Source organism: Peromyscus maniculatus, chromosome 14 (assembly GCF_049852395.1).
Source record: "Peromyscus maniculatus bairdii isolate BWxNUB_F1_BW_parent chromosome 14, HU_Pman_BW_mat_3.1, whole genome shotgun sequence".
In the NCBI taxonomy this organism is placed as follows: Eukaryota; Metazoa; Chordata; class Mammalia; order Rodentia; family Cricetidae; genus Peromyscus; species Peromyscus maniculatus.
In genome coordinates this window covers 62,110,659-62,124,777 of record NC_134865.1, presented here as the reverse complement: position 1 = coordinate 62,124,777, position 14,119 = coordinate 62,110,659, and positions in this window count along the sequence as shown.

The window sequence follows — 14,119 nt, the reverse complement described above, 5'->3', positions numbered from 1 at the left end:
TTGGAATTGTTCTGAGGTGCCCTGTTTTGGGGTGCTGTTTATTACTAAAGAAATTGGAGTCCTCTTTTTCTGTTCATAGCTTCATCAATAGAAGGTTAAGAACTGACTCAGAAGGAAGTCTGAAATAATTTTATTAGAATCTGAAGGAAAGAATGGCAGAGCAAGAAAGCTGTAAATCCCAGCTACTGCCTAGCCAGGAGAAATGGAGAAGAGGAGAGAGAAAGCCATGCCTTATTGAGTTCTGCATGGAGGTTCCCCAGGCAACCACAGGGCAAAAGGAGGTAGCTTCAGAGAGGTGGAACAACTCAAAGTGTCAGAGAAAATGTACTGAGTCTCTACTGGGCATCAGAAACAAAGAACTAAGTAGAAGAAAAAGGGTAAGTTACGAAGTTCTGTATCAGGATTCCGAAGGGTGGGCAAAGCTAACAGAGCTGGCCTGGCGGCTCCATAGTGACTAAAGTACATTATCTCACTAAAGGGATATTTCCATTAGTGCAAAAACTCTGACTTACCAGAGTTCTACAACTGATGGAGAAGGGTGTGAGTAGCTGAAAGAAATTCAAACTTAATGAGAGAGAGAGCATGAAAATGTTTGCATGTGTGATTTGCATACCACCACTACTAGCAGTTTAAGGTGTACACTTCACAGCTCTAATGTTCCTACTGATGCTGCATTGTGTCTAAACTGTGGCCTGTATAGATATATACAGCAGGACTAGGGATGATCCATTCAAAAATGTATTATTGCTATTCATTGAGTCCCATAAGTCATTTAGAGTACTACAAATGCAAAGACCCTGTAGACTGGTCACTGGGATATGGTCCAAGGCCAGCTCATGGAGATGGTTGCTCTGATTCAGGCACTGCACACAGATAGGGGAAGGAAGAAGCTTTGTTTATCATAGCCAGGTTGGCCTTTGGAAGATGTCTTAGAATTTTCTTGTTGACAAAAGAGTGTGAGTTATTCAATCAGGAGAAACACATCTGAAAGAAACCAGGACTCATTAGAGAAGTGTCAACCAATTGTGTGGCTGTAGTTTATTTACAAATTTTGGAAGTTAGATAAAAATTAAAATTAAGTCAGGGTAATTTAGAAATATTCTATATTAGAATATTAATATTAGATTAATATTAATGTAATTAGATTAATATAAATAATATTCTACATTAATATTAGAATATTAATAGTCTGTTGGGGATTTTAGACTTCTTTTCTAGGACAAGAGTAATAGAAGCGTTGCTGAGTATTATATTTAAGTTTTATGTCGAAATTATTAATGGGGTATTTATATGATATCATTGGTAGAAATAAGAACAGATAAAGAGAATGAAATTTTAAATATAGATATATTTATTAGATTGAATATATCTATTAAAAAGTTATATTTAGTTTTGATTTTTGATTAGTTTTTGTTTGAAAGATTATTACATGAAAAATAGTGAGTGAGAGTTAATTTTTGTTAACACTGATTCCATCATTAGTACAACTTAAAAAGTTATTTCCAATTTGAATATAGCTTGAGTCACATGGCCTTCACTTATACCTTGGACACCTTTTAATCATGCATATTACCTCCATTGTAAAGGTGGTTGATAGATAATCATGCAGGGCTATATAAAGCATCCCCAGGGATATTGAGCTTTGAGGACTTGTGAAGAATATAAGTCACCCAATTATAATGTGAATTGTAATTCATAAAGAGTAAAGTCCAATAGATGGATTTGGTGTCCTGTCTGTTCTAGGTTTTGACTTTTAAGATCTACCAGGTAATGATATTACCATAATATAGGAGCACTCGAATCACGGACAATGATTTCTAGTTAATATTTGACAGTTTGGGCATTACTCTAAAATGTTGGCACCCAGATTTATCACATCATCAGGATTTGACTAAGACCTTTAGGCATTCTTTCGTGATGGAAGAACTTTTACCCTGGTACAGCCCATTAGACACTGTATTTATAATCTTTTAGGCTGTATCATTCAGTGTTAACAGTTTGAACTGTTCCATATTTCCTCTACTTTGCCATCACACAGATAAAAACTGGACTATGAGGAATGTCCTACCCAGGAGCCAAGGTCTGGCATAGTAGCACAGCTGCTCCAAATGCAGCCTTCAGAGTGAGGAGCAAAGCAGGGAGTTCTCAATGGCCTGATGAGACACAGATGTCAAAGGAGCTGCCAGATGTTAGTGTGTTCAGAAGCAAAAGAGAACTCCATTTGAATTCTGGCTCATTTGAAGAGGAAGCATGGCAATCACTGCCGAGCCTTGGAGTCTATCCCAAGGACACTACTGAACATACTCCTCTGATGAAGGGATATTTGTGCCAGGGACTGTAGTGCCTTGGCCAGACAAATTACTCTCTATCAATTATTAATATTACTAGGGCACTGAACTAAGAAATAATTAGAAATTATCAAGCTGGATTTAAAATCAAATGCTTCTCTGGCTTAAGGTCTGGGTGACATCGCTGTGGGATGGTCTGTATGTCAAATTACTCTGATTGGTCAATAAATAAAGCACCGATCATCCAGTGGCTAGGCAGGAAGTAAAGGTGGAACTAACAGAGAGGAGAAAAGAAAGAACAGGAAGGTGGAAGGAGACATTGGCAGCCACCGCCATGACAAGCAGCATGTGAAGATGCCTGTAAGCCACGAGCCACATGGCAAGGTATAGATTTATGGAAATGGATTAATTTAAGCTATAAGAACAGTTAGCAAGAAGCCTGCCACGGCCATACAGTTTGTAAGCAATATCAGTCTCTGTGTTTACTTGGTTGGGTCTGAGTGGCTGTGGGATTGGCGGGTGACAAAGATTTGTCCTGACTGTGGGCCAGGCAGGAAAACTCTAGCTACATGACATATAGCCTATGATTCAGACTAAACATTTTTTTTTAATCCTGCAAATTTCAAAGTGTGGTGACATGACTGCATAGATGGCATAGGAGTGTGAGGGTCTGGTAGGATGCACTCCCTGAACAGAAGAGATGTTCTGGAACCTGTGATATAATTAAAAGTAGCTCTGGATCTGTCATTTCGGACTTTTCTATAGGGAGACTGACCATTTTGCAGGCTTTAAGAGTAAATGTAGCTGTTGTCCTGGAAGACTGATTTCCTTGTTTGTTTGTTTTTTATTTGTTTTGTGACAAGGTTTCAAGTAGCCCAGAATGCACAATGGCCTAGAGCTCACTAGGCAGTTGAGGATGACCTTCCACCTCTGACCCTACCCCCTTTTCCACTTACAGAATGCTGCAATGCTAGGTGCATGCTCCACAGACCCAGTTCTTTTGATTTTGATTTTTATTTTTTTAAATAAAGTGCTGGGGCTTGAGCCCAGGCACTCAACCAAATGAACTATGTTCCTAGCCCATCACTAGGTTTTTGCAATGATGGATTCATTATCTTGTGGGGTTTTATCAGCAGTCCTGAAATTATTCTTGCTTCTTTTTTAATAGAATGAAATGGATTTAGAAACTGTCTCCTAGCACACAGCCAGCAATCAGTGGGTTATGATTTGAACCTAGATAAGCTGTTTCAAAGCCCATGTTTTTAACTTCTACAGTTCATGGGTTTCCCACTAGTGCAAGTTCAGTGTGAATTTTATTATTCGTCTCTTTGCATTATTCCATGCATCGAGGAACTTCACTAATGGGATGCTTTAGACTGTCTGAATGATTGAGTGACCCTCGATGCAAGGATTGTTAGGTTTCTCTGAAGCACCTTTCATTGATAAATCTCTCAGATGGAATGGTCGGGGAATAATAGATCAAGGCATCTGGGGAACTCATGGGAATTTACCTCTGTGATTGATGGAATGAGCTAGCTGTCACTTGCATACATAGTAAATAAAGCCAGGGGAAGGCATGAGGTTGCCCCCTGAAAATTGACATTGGCTTGTTCATTTTTTTTTTAGGGGAAGAAAACAATTGAAATGAAGGGCTCTACGAGGAACCATAAGAATGATTGATAGAAAGATACAGAGTTTGGATTAGAAAATGTGAAAAAGCGAATGAAGGGTTTTATTATATTACTATTTCTCCAAAGGATGCCAGAATCTTTTCCACAGTGCAATCTACTGAGCATCTACAAAGTACAATGGGAGAGAGAAAGAGAGAGAGAGAGAGAGAGAGAGAGAGAGAGAGAGAGAGAGAGAGAGAGAGAAAACAGATGTATTTCCTGCCTTTAAGGAGGTAATGATTTAATTAGTGGATTAAAATTTAATCTGCCCTAAACTGAAGGGCATGCACATAATCAGCAGGAGAACATGCCCCTTACTCAAGGCTGTCTTTGCTGATTGTTTCATATAATTTTTAAGTGGACATTCTAAGGAGAAAAAAAAATCCAGTTCTCATAATCAGGAGAGGGTAAAAAGTAGAAGTGAATATATCAAATTTAGGCAGGCAAAGATTCTTTAATACACAAGCAAAAACAAACCAAGGAAAGCTTGGTCTCTTATTACATGACATGGAAAAGCAGATCATGATGAAATTGGCACAGAAATTTGGTGTATTAGTCAGGGTTCTCTAGAGTAATAGAACTTAGAGAATGAATGTCTCTAAGATGTTCATATAGAAAGGGGATTTATTAGAATGGTTTACAGACTTCAGTCCAGCTACGAACAAAAGATCCAAGAATCCAGTAGTTGCTCAGTCCACCAGGATGGATGTCTCAGCTGGTCTTCAGTACACACTGGAATCCTGAAGAAGCAGGCTCTAATGCCAGTAAAGGAACGGACTTGTTAGTGAGACCAGAAAAATAGGCAGAACACAAACGCTTCCTTCTTCCATATATTGGCTCTGAGCAGAAGGTATGGCCCAGATTAGAGGTGGGTTTCCCAACTCAAATGAACTGGATTAAAGGGGGGGTGTCTTTTCCCAGTTCAAAAGATATGGATTAAAGATCCAGATTAGAAGTGGGTCTTCCCACTTCAAATTAAGCAAAAATCCTTTTACATTTGTGTCCCTCATTTTTGGATTTTCGTCAATTCCAGATATAGTCAAGTTGACCACCAAGAATAGCTATCATAGTTGGTGTAAGATATTCATAAGGAAACTATTTGGATAATTGATAACAAAAAATAAAACAAAACTTATCCAGGATCACTGAAATATGTCTTTCTCAGCTTTACAGTTTTTTTTCAAAAATGTACTTATTCTTGATTCATATCTAATGTAATTGCAGACTTCTGTTGAGTTTAAGATCATCAGCTTCTCACCACAGCTACCTGAAAGTGATGAGATGCGTAAAATCTGTGTAAGGTCCATGTAACTGGAGAAAAAGGGCTCAGGAATAGAAAGGGAGGCATTCTCATTAAAATTCAAGGAAAAAGCAGGATGGAAACTTCTATACAACTGTAGGATTGGACCACTGTTACAAACTGTGAACCTTTGGAGCACTTCAGATGGAGTGGATCATGTTTCCAGAAAATTCCTAAGTCCTTTGGACCTAACTAGATGGTGTGGAATTAGCAATGTCCTTCACTCTACGGGCTTTCTGGTCTTTACTTCCAGATGGAAAACTTTAGTAGGAAACCACATTTTTTTTAGTCTCAGCTGTTAAGAACTTGCTAATCACTGTGGGTTTATCATTATTTCCTTAAGAAAATATTTTCTCTTCCACTACGGTTCCCAGAGAGTGCCTTGGCTTAGAGTCTACAATTCATGGGATAGGACTCAGCAAATGTATGTTGAGTGTGCTTGAAGGAAAACATTGACTGCAACTGTTAGAGAATCTTCTTTCCTAAGGAAAATTTCCTGAGTGTGAAACCAGTCCCCAGAGCCTAATGACTACTTCAGTTCAGAATTCAGGTTTAGAATTCTATAGATGGCCAAGCCCTTTGCCATTTAGAAAGGCACAGCCCATTTCTCAGTCCAATTTGGGGCAAACAGTGAACACCACTCAGATTTAATGACAGTTTTGCTTTGAAGTGATCAGAGGAAAAAGATACCATGAGCCCAACATAATGATCTCCCTGGATTACCTAAGATTTGAAGATGGAAGGGGGAGGTGCTTTGATCACATGATCTCTTTATTTCATGTAGATACATGGCTCTTTCATTCTAAACACTGGGTAGCCCCAAGATTTGGCTAAATTAGAAGATGAGGAAGTCCTCAGCATAAAATGATACCCCCTATACAAACAGGACACATTCAATTACATGTACTTCTGCTCAAAAGAATAAAAAATTCCTCATAGTAGAGCACAATGGATTTTAACATCCCTGAAAGGAGTAGCATTTCATATCTGCACTGATGTTTTCCCCAAATCTTTGAAGACTAGGAGTGTACATTGCCTTTTCCTAAGTGACAATTTAAAATTCCCTTGTATACTAATAGCATCATTTTCTGACTTGTATCACTGAAATAGTATGACATAGAAGGTGTTAGTGAATAAGAACTAATAACGAATTATTTGGAAAGAAAGGATGTCAAGAGACACAATGACCTTAAACTAACCATAATTCAGTTACTATTTAGGTTTTGTTCAATAATATAATGATTTTAAATGAAATGTGAAAGTAATACCAATAATGATAATTATACATATTTTAATATGTACTAGTAATTACATATAATCAATATTAATGATATGATTACTTTTACTTTGGAGTCAAGTTTTTTCTATATCTCTCAGGCCAGCCTTAACTCACTACAGTATTGCCTCAGCTTCCCAAGCATTGGAATCGCAGGCATTTGCCACCACACCTGGCCAGATAAAACTCTTCATTAATTATCAATTCAATCATAGTTTTAGGAAGGCTTTAAAATGAGGAAAAATAACATTTTAAGTAGCATAAATTTGACTATATATATAAACCATACAAATAACATTGACTCCAAGGTTAGTTTAAACCCTCAGCATACCTCTCAGAATGACTATTTTATTAAAATTCAAGGGAAAAAAACAGAAGTTTTAAAGTTCTTCTTACTAATTTAATTAAGACTTTTTAGATGTCCAAAGAGAAAAAAAATGTATTTGGACTATGTTTATTGGTTTTGTTTTATTTTGTTATTTACATCTTGTTTTGACTTCCATTTTGCCTCCCTACCAATCTCCTTAAGTCAAATATACTCACTCATCATCACATGCTATTCAAAGAGGGAAACCGGCTTGCAGAAACACAGTTCAGCTTCCCAATGACACAGGGTACATTCAGTCTCTCTGGTACTAACTAATACGTTTGTTATTTCCATTTTGATAATGACTACAAAAAATGGCAAATATTTTCTTCACAAGGATTGGCATCAAGCAATGTATGACAATTGGCAGGCACTAACCAAAATTAACAATAATAACATTAATATTATTAAAAATAATGGTGGTCTTTGTTGCTGTTAAGGGAGAGGGCTCCAGAAGAGCTTGCCCCATGAACAGTTAGAGATTGATAGCCTGAGTTCTTAAAGGAAAACCAGCTGTGGCTGTTGAGTACAAACTGTCTCCTAAATCTATATGCACTTAGGCCTTGCAAGAATAGATAACTTCACCAATAAATTGGGTCACACACCACAGATCAGAGTTAAGCATTGACTGTATGGGTAACATTCTACAGTCGTGTATGAAGAGAAAGAAAGAAAATTACAGCTACCTCAAAATTTCTATAACAATGACTAGAAATCATGAGCTTAGTTGCCTAATAAACATGCCTTGGCATTTTTTTTTCCCAGCTAGAAAATGAAGCACAACCCCAAATCAGAAAAACCTAATTCCTACCAAAAGAAAAACTAAGCAGAAACAAAGAAACATTTCATGGGCACATGTATGTTCCTAGCCCCTTATAATTGAGTAAATGTGTCACTTACTCATTTCTTCTGAGCTCTCTTACATCCACTACGGTGTTATTTGCTGAGGAGGAAGATTGGCAACTGTCCATAAGGATGATGGGTTGAGATGAGAACTCAAAAATGGCCTACCTTAAAGGAGCTGAAGAAATAGATGCCATGTCCTCTGGCAGGCTATCTCACCTCTCATCTTCAGTTCCACAGCAATCAGAAATAAATTAGACAGTGGGTTCTTGATAACTCTAAACTCCTCTGCTTTGGCTGTTCTCATGTAATTGCTCTCAAAACAGACATCTGTGATAGGTGTTTCCTTTTATAAACATGCACACAGATACAGACTATAGGCAAAGTAGCTTTATAAAGCCTTAAGGAAGAGCTAGGGAAATTGCTCAGTCAATAAAATCCTTGCCGTGCAGGTATGAGGACCTGAGTTTTGTCCCCAAAATTCAGGTGAAAAGCAAGGTGTGGTGGCACTTGCTTGTGACCCTAGAACCTGGGAGGAAGAGATGGGTGGATCACCGCAGCTTGCTGGCCAACTGGCCTACTCGCATCACTAAGCTCAGGCTCAGTTGGAGACCCTGTCTCAAAGTCAAGGCAGACAGCATCCCAAGAAACCTGAAGTTAAGTTCTATTCTTTGCACATATGTGCCCATGTGGACCTTCACACACAAGCATACACAGACATTCATGCATGCACATACACATGAGAAGACCTAATGGAATCATCAATGCAGTCGATCTTGCATTTCAATCATTACAGGCAATTATTTATGTGCTAATGGCTTAAAAGTGGCACTGGACTGTAGCATGAATCTTAAAGAGTCTTATTAATAAAAACAAATCCAGAGCCAGGTATTGGGGTGAATGCTGGAGGATCAGAGAAGCAGAACAAGCCACAGCTTCCTCACCTTGCCAATACCTCAGCTGATCCTGTTTCCTCAGACTGGAAGCTTCTGAGTCTTCATCCAAATGGATCTCAGCTGAACTGATGCTCAAAGCCTAAAAGCTTAACCAACATCTAGTTTCTCATCCTTATGCCTTAAATACCTTTCTGTTTCCAGCCATCACTTCCTGGGATTAAAGGCTCTTGTTACCACATCTGGCTGTTTCCAGTGTGGCTTTGAACTCACAGAGATCCAGAGGGATCTCTGCCTCTGGAATGCTAGGATTAAAGGCGTGTGTGCCACCATTTTCTGGCTTCTATATCTAGTGGCTGTTCTGTTCTCTGACCCCAGATAAGTAGGGTGCATAATATTTTGGGGAACACAAATATCACCACATTTCCCCTTTTTCATCTAAAATTTTAAAAAAAAGCTTATAACTAATATAAGAAAAACTATATCCAATAAGTATATATAATATATACAGTCAAGAATTACATTAACGATGTCTAGTCCATTAACATTTGACAGATTCAGACAAAAAACTCCATTAATATATAACAATGTCCAGTCCAGTAACATCTGATAAACTCAGACAAAAAAATTTTTATTACTTACCCTAGTTAAAACAAATAGTTCCTTTTTAAAAGTAGATTCAATAATCTCCCTTTTTAATCTTATTATATCCATATTCTCTCTCTTTTTTCTTTTCATAATAGTTTGGGTAATCTACCTTTTGTCATGTTTATATCTTGCCCTTTTTCTTTTTAGAGTAGATTCAATGATCTACCCATTTATCCTATTATTTCATTTTTTTTTCCTCAGAGTAGATTCAACGATCTACCTCATATTTATATTCTCTTTTTTCTTTTTTTTCTTTTTAAACAAAAACTCTGAATCTAATCTCCTTGTTCAGCTTTTTTTCCTGCCCATTAACCAGTAACAACTTATAACTAACCATCATAAACAATGACAATTATCCATAAGTCATTGAACAACCAAAAAACTCCCATCCCACCTCTTGCGAATGTGGGCATCATTTTCTTAATATTACTTCCTGCTTTCTGGGGGCAAAGACATCTTTAGAGAATCTTGAAAATAAATATTTTGGGTTAATTGTCAAGTCCTGTATCATCTGTCCAGCCTCTGCATAATGAAAAAGTGCAGGGCTTGTTTCAAGTCCTTGTTCTAGTAGTCTGTCAGGATGGATCATCTCAGCTAGCCATCTCAAAATTGTCCTAAGCAATTTGTAGTCCAAAGTTGATCTTTTGGTGGTGCTAATCAGCTTAATGGTTTTATCATAGTCCATGTGGAATTGTCTTTGTGGGCTCCTGTCATCTTTTTGAAGATTTCAAAGTCACTGTTAGACATGGTCATGGTTCCCTGCAGACAGTTTTTTTTTTTTTTTTTTTTTTTTTGGTGTGTGCCTCTTCTGTGGTTTGGAGCAATCACAGTCTGATAAATGTCTGTCTCTTAGAACCATGAACATTCTTCCCTAGAAGAGAAAAATCTTCACAACAATTTCTTTCCACCATTTGTCTTGCCAAACTTTTCCAAACTAACCTCTTTTAACACGGTGGTCCTGGCAATTGTTCTCTGAACTAGCAGCAGTAACTCTTTGTCCCAGGTAGCAGCATCACTGCAGTCACCAACATGATGAGAAGCAGCCAACAACTCAAAGCAGCAGCCGCTGCCTCCATGGTCCTGCCACAGTTTGTGGCTCGGCTCCACCTGAAGCTTCTCCTTAGCAAGCTTCCTAGGCAGGCCTCAAACTTGGGATCCTCCTGCCTCTGTCTCCTTCAGTAAATCTTACCAGTATGTGCCACCACAACCGGCTGAGGGTAGCTCGGGTCTGAGCTGGGGCCAGCAAGGCCACAGGCAAGCAGCTTTTTCTCGAATTCATACCATGAACATTGGGCTTCAGATGTAGCATGAATCTTAAAGGTCTTATTAAATAAGAAAAACAGAGGAATTAAAAGCTCAAGAGGTCAGAACAGTAGCTAAGAGTTGAGACTAAAACTGCCTTCTTATCCCTCTCTGCTGCTGCCTTCCTTCCCCTGAGAAAGAGACCTATTTCCTGTGTGCCTTTTTATTGACTTTCTGTTCTGCCTTCTCATTGGTTATAAACCCAACCACATGACCTCCTCGTCACTGCTTGACTATACAGACCTCCAGGTCTCTATGGTTGGTATTGAGATTAAAGGCATGTGTCTCCAAACTGGCTATGTCCTTGAACACACAGACTCTGCCTGCCATGTATTGGGGAAAATTATAAAGGCCACTCCACGTAGTTAAAGGAAGATTTATTTAGTGGATGACTTACAAATGAAGGAATGGATAGGTTGCGGGGGTCTGGGGAAGGTGTATCCCAATCCAGCGGTGTTCTCTGGAGCTCTGCACAGTCAACCTCCACCGTCCAGGGTCCAGGCACAGAGAGCGCGCACAGAGAGAGCTCTGGCCCATCCAGCTCTCAGGTTTCCAGCGCCTCCCCTCGCCCCGCCTCGTAGGCGTGACAGTTGCCAGAGTCTCAATGGGGGTTGGAACTTCCAGATCCAAGCTGGAATGGCTACCCACTACATCTCCCCCTTTTTGTCTAAATAAGAAGGTTCTGAACTAATACAAGACTATATACAAAGGAATGGTTATCAAATATTGTCCAGAAATAATGAGGGATAATGACCTAGATAAGATGTAACTACAACCAATGCAAACAATATCAAGCAAGAAACACATTCTAAAATCCAGAGAAGTATAGAGCATAGGTAAACGGCATGTTATAAAGATCATTCAAAGGTGTCCTATCCTAAAGAACCTGAATCTAATACTTAATATGTTCTATCTAAGATATTATATATATACTAAGTTGTAACTATAACTGCTAGTCTTCAATCCCATCAAAGACCTGAGAAGGAACATAATGGTACCTGAGAAATGGTAGACGGATGCAAGCAACTTTCAGGAATCTTGCAAGAGTAGACCAAGACAGCTGGCAGCCTGGACAGTCACCTAATGTTTCTCAGCATTGTTGGTGCATTCAAATTGGCTACAGGCCTAGAGTATCTGACAGACGATTTTCAGAAGCAGGAATTCTGAGAGACCATCTTACCCTGTCTTGGCAGAGTACAGTGGTTGCTTTCCTTGTGTCCCGCTTGTCCAGAAAGGACAGCATTGCATTTGTACTGTCAGCCATCAAGGCAAGGGCAGTTCTTTGCCCAGTAGGCCATTTTGTGCCAAAAAGACAAACTTCCAAATGGAAATGTCTTAGAAGCCCAACATTCTCTCGGGATCAATTGGTGCAGCAATTGTGTTTCATGTCATAAGTGCTGTGGATATTGTTCTATATAAATAAAACACTGATGGCCAGTGACCAGGCAGGAAGTAGGTTGCCAGGCAGGAAGTAGGTGGGACAAGGAGAGAGGAGAATTCTGGGAAGCGGAAGGCTGAGGAGGGAGACACTGCAGCCACCGCCAGGACAAGCAGCATGTGAAGACGCCGGTAAGCCACCAGCCACGTGGCAAGGTATAGATTTATAGAAATGGGTTAATTTAAGATAAAAGAACAGTTAGCAAGAAGCCTGCCATGGCCATACAGTTTATGTGATATAAGCATCTGAGTGATTATTTTATAAGTGGATTGTGGGACTGCAAGGCTTGGGGAACCTGCAGAGAAGCCCTCCAGCAACAGCCATGTGATCAGATTAAAGGCGTGCGCCACCACCTCCCAGCTGGCCTTGAACACACAGAGATCCAGAGGAATCTCTGCCTCTGGAATGCTAGGATTAAAGGTGTGTGTGCCACCATTTTTCTGGCTTCTATATCTAGTGGCTGTTCTGTTCTCTGTCCCCAGATAAGTTTATTAGGGTGCACAATATTTTGGGGAACACAATATCACTACACCACACCGGACTACTTTATCCAACAAATAGTGAAGTGTTATTTGACCCTGTCAGCCTTCTAGTCCATTCAACTTCCAAATGAGATCCCATAGCTCATTATCTAGATCTCATGTAGGAAAATCAACAACTGTTGATAAGCAGAAAGAGTTCCATCCAAGAGGCTAAGGCAGGAGGTTTGCTGTGAATTCAAGGCCAGCCTGGGATGGAGGGTGACACTCTGTTTCAAACAAACAAGGAAAAAATGAAAAACAAGTAAAAGTTTTTCATCAGAGAAACCTGGAGCAGAAATCACTTTCTGCTTCCTTCTTACATCAGATGCAAGTAGAGAAATAGACCCCATCTCTCCAGGGCCTTTTCACCCCTTCTCCACATATTAAGTAACAGAGGAACAGATATAGAAAGTTCTTCTGGAACATTAAATTAATCCTCTATAGAATTTCATTATTTATCCATAAATGGCATGGCAGAGTTATAAATGCTGGAAGATAGCAAATGTATTAGAATTAGCTGCTGTGTAAATCTTTTAGTCTACTAAATCTTATCACAGGTGCTATTTGGAGGCAACTGGGAAAATGTAGGATGATCTTTGACTGAATACAATCTTCACACACAACTTTATGACTGTTTTGCACACAGACACACAGAGAGAAAAATTTCCAGGGTCTCCTGTATCGAGCTTTCAGAGTAAAAAAAAGTCTTACTCAGTAAAACTAATAACCAAACTAGGCCTCAACCAGTCGGATTTCTCTTCAAAGGGTTGACCTAGACAGTTACTTGGGGAAGACCCTGACTATGTTTTTATTCATGAGCCGAAGGAAATGGGAGTGTTGATAGATGAGCCTAAGGCATTCTCAAATACACTTGCTAAATAATAAACTTATCAATTTCTTCCAAATGAATAAATTATTAATTCTCATCAAATCTCCCAAATTGAAAAGCAGGGGAATGCAAGTGCCAAGGGGAGAAAAATGACTCTCAGCAAAAATGTTTAGTATGTGGTAGTAAGGTCAAGGTTGACAAGTCATTATATAGGATGCTTAGAGAAAAATGCCTTTAAACACGGGAAGAAGTGTTCAATTAAACATGGGGGAATATCTATTGCAATTTTAAACCATTCCAGCTGTAAACCAGACAAAATGGCAGAGAATGGGAAAGGTCCCCACCCAGGTCATGGAGCTTGCAGTGATACTGGGTTTCACATCTAGTGAGGAAATACATTCTAGAACTCTAATCCAAGCTGTGTGTGCCTAGCTCTTTTTATATATAACGTTTTAAGTGCATAACCTCCAATATCTAGGTATTTCAGTAGCACAGGGTAAGCTTTCCATTTTGTTTAGAGTAATGGCAGTCTGTGCATTTTTTACTACTTATATTAAAGTTGTTGCTATAATTTAGTAGCATGAAAAGGTGAATTCTGCAAAAGTGGAAGAGTGGGCCGTATCATGAGTTAGTTTACCATTGAGATGATTAAGTTTGATTGTCAACTGGATGAGATATAGGATTACCATGGAAACAAATGCATGGGTTTGATTGTGAAGGGATAATCTAAAGGGATTCACCCTA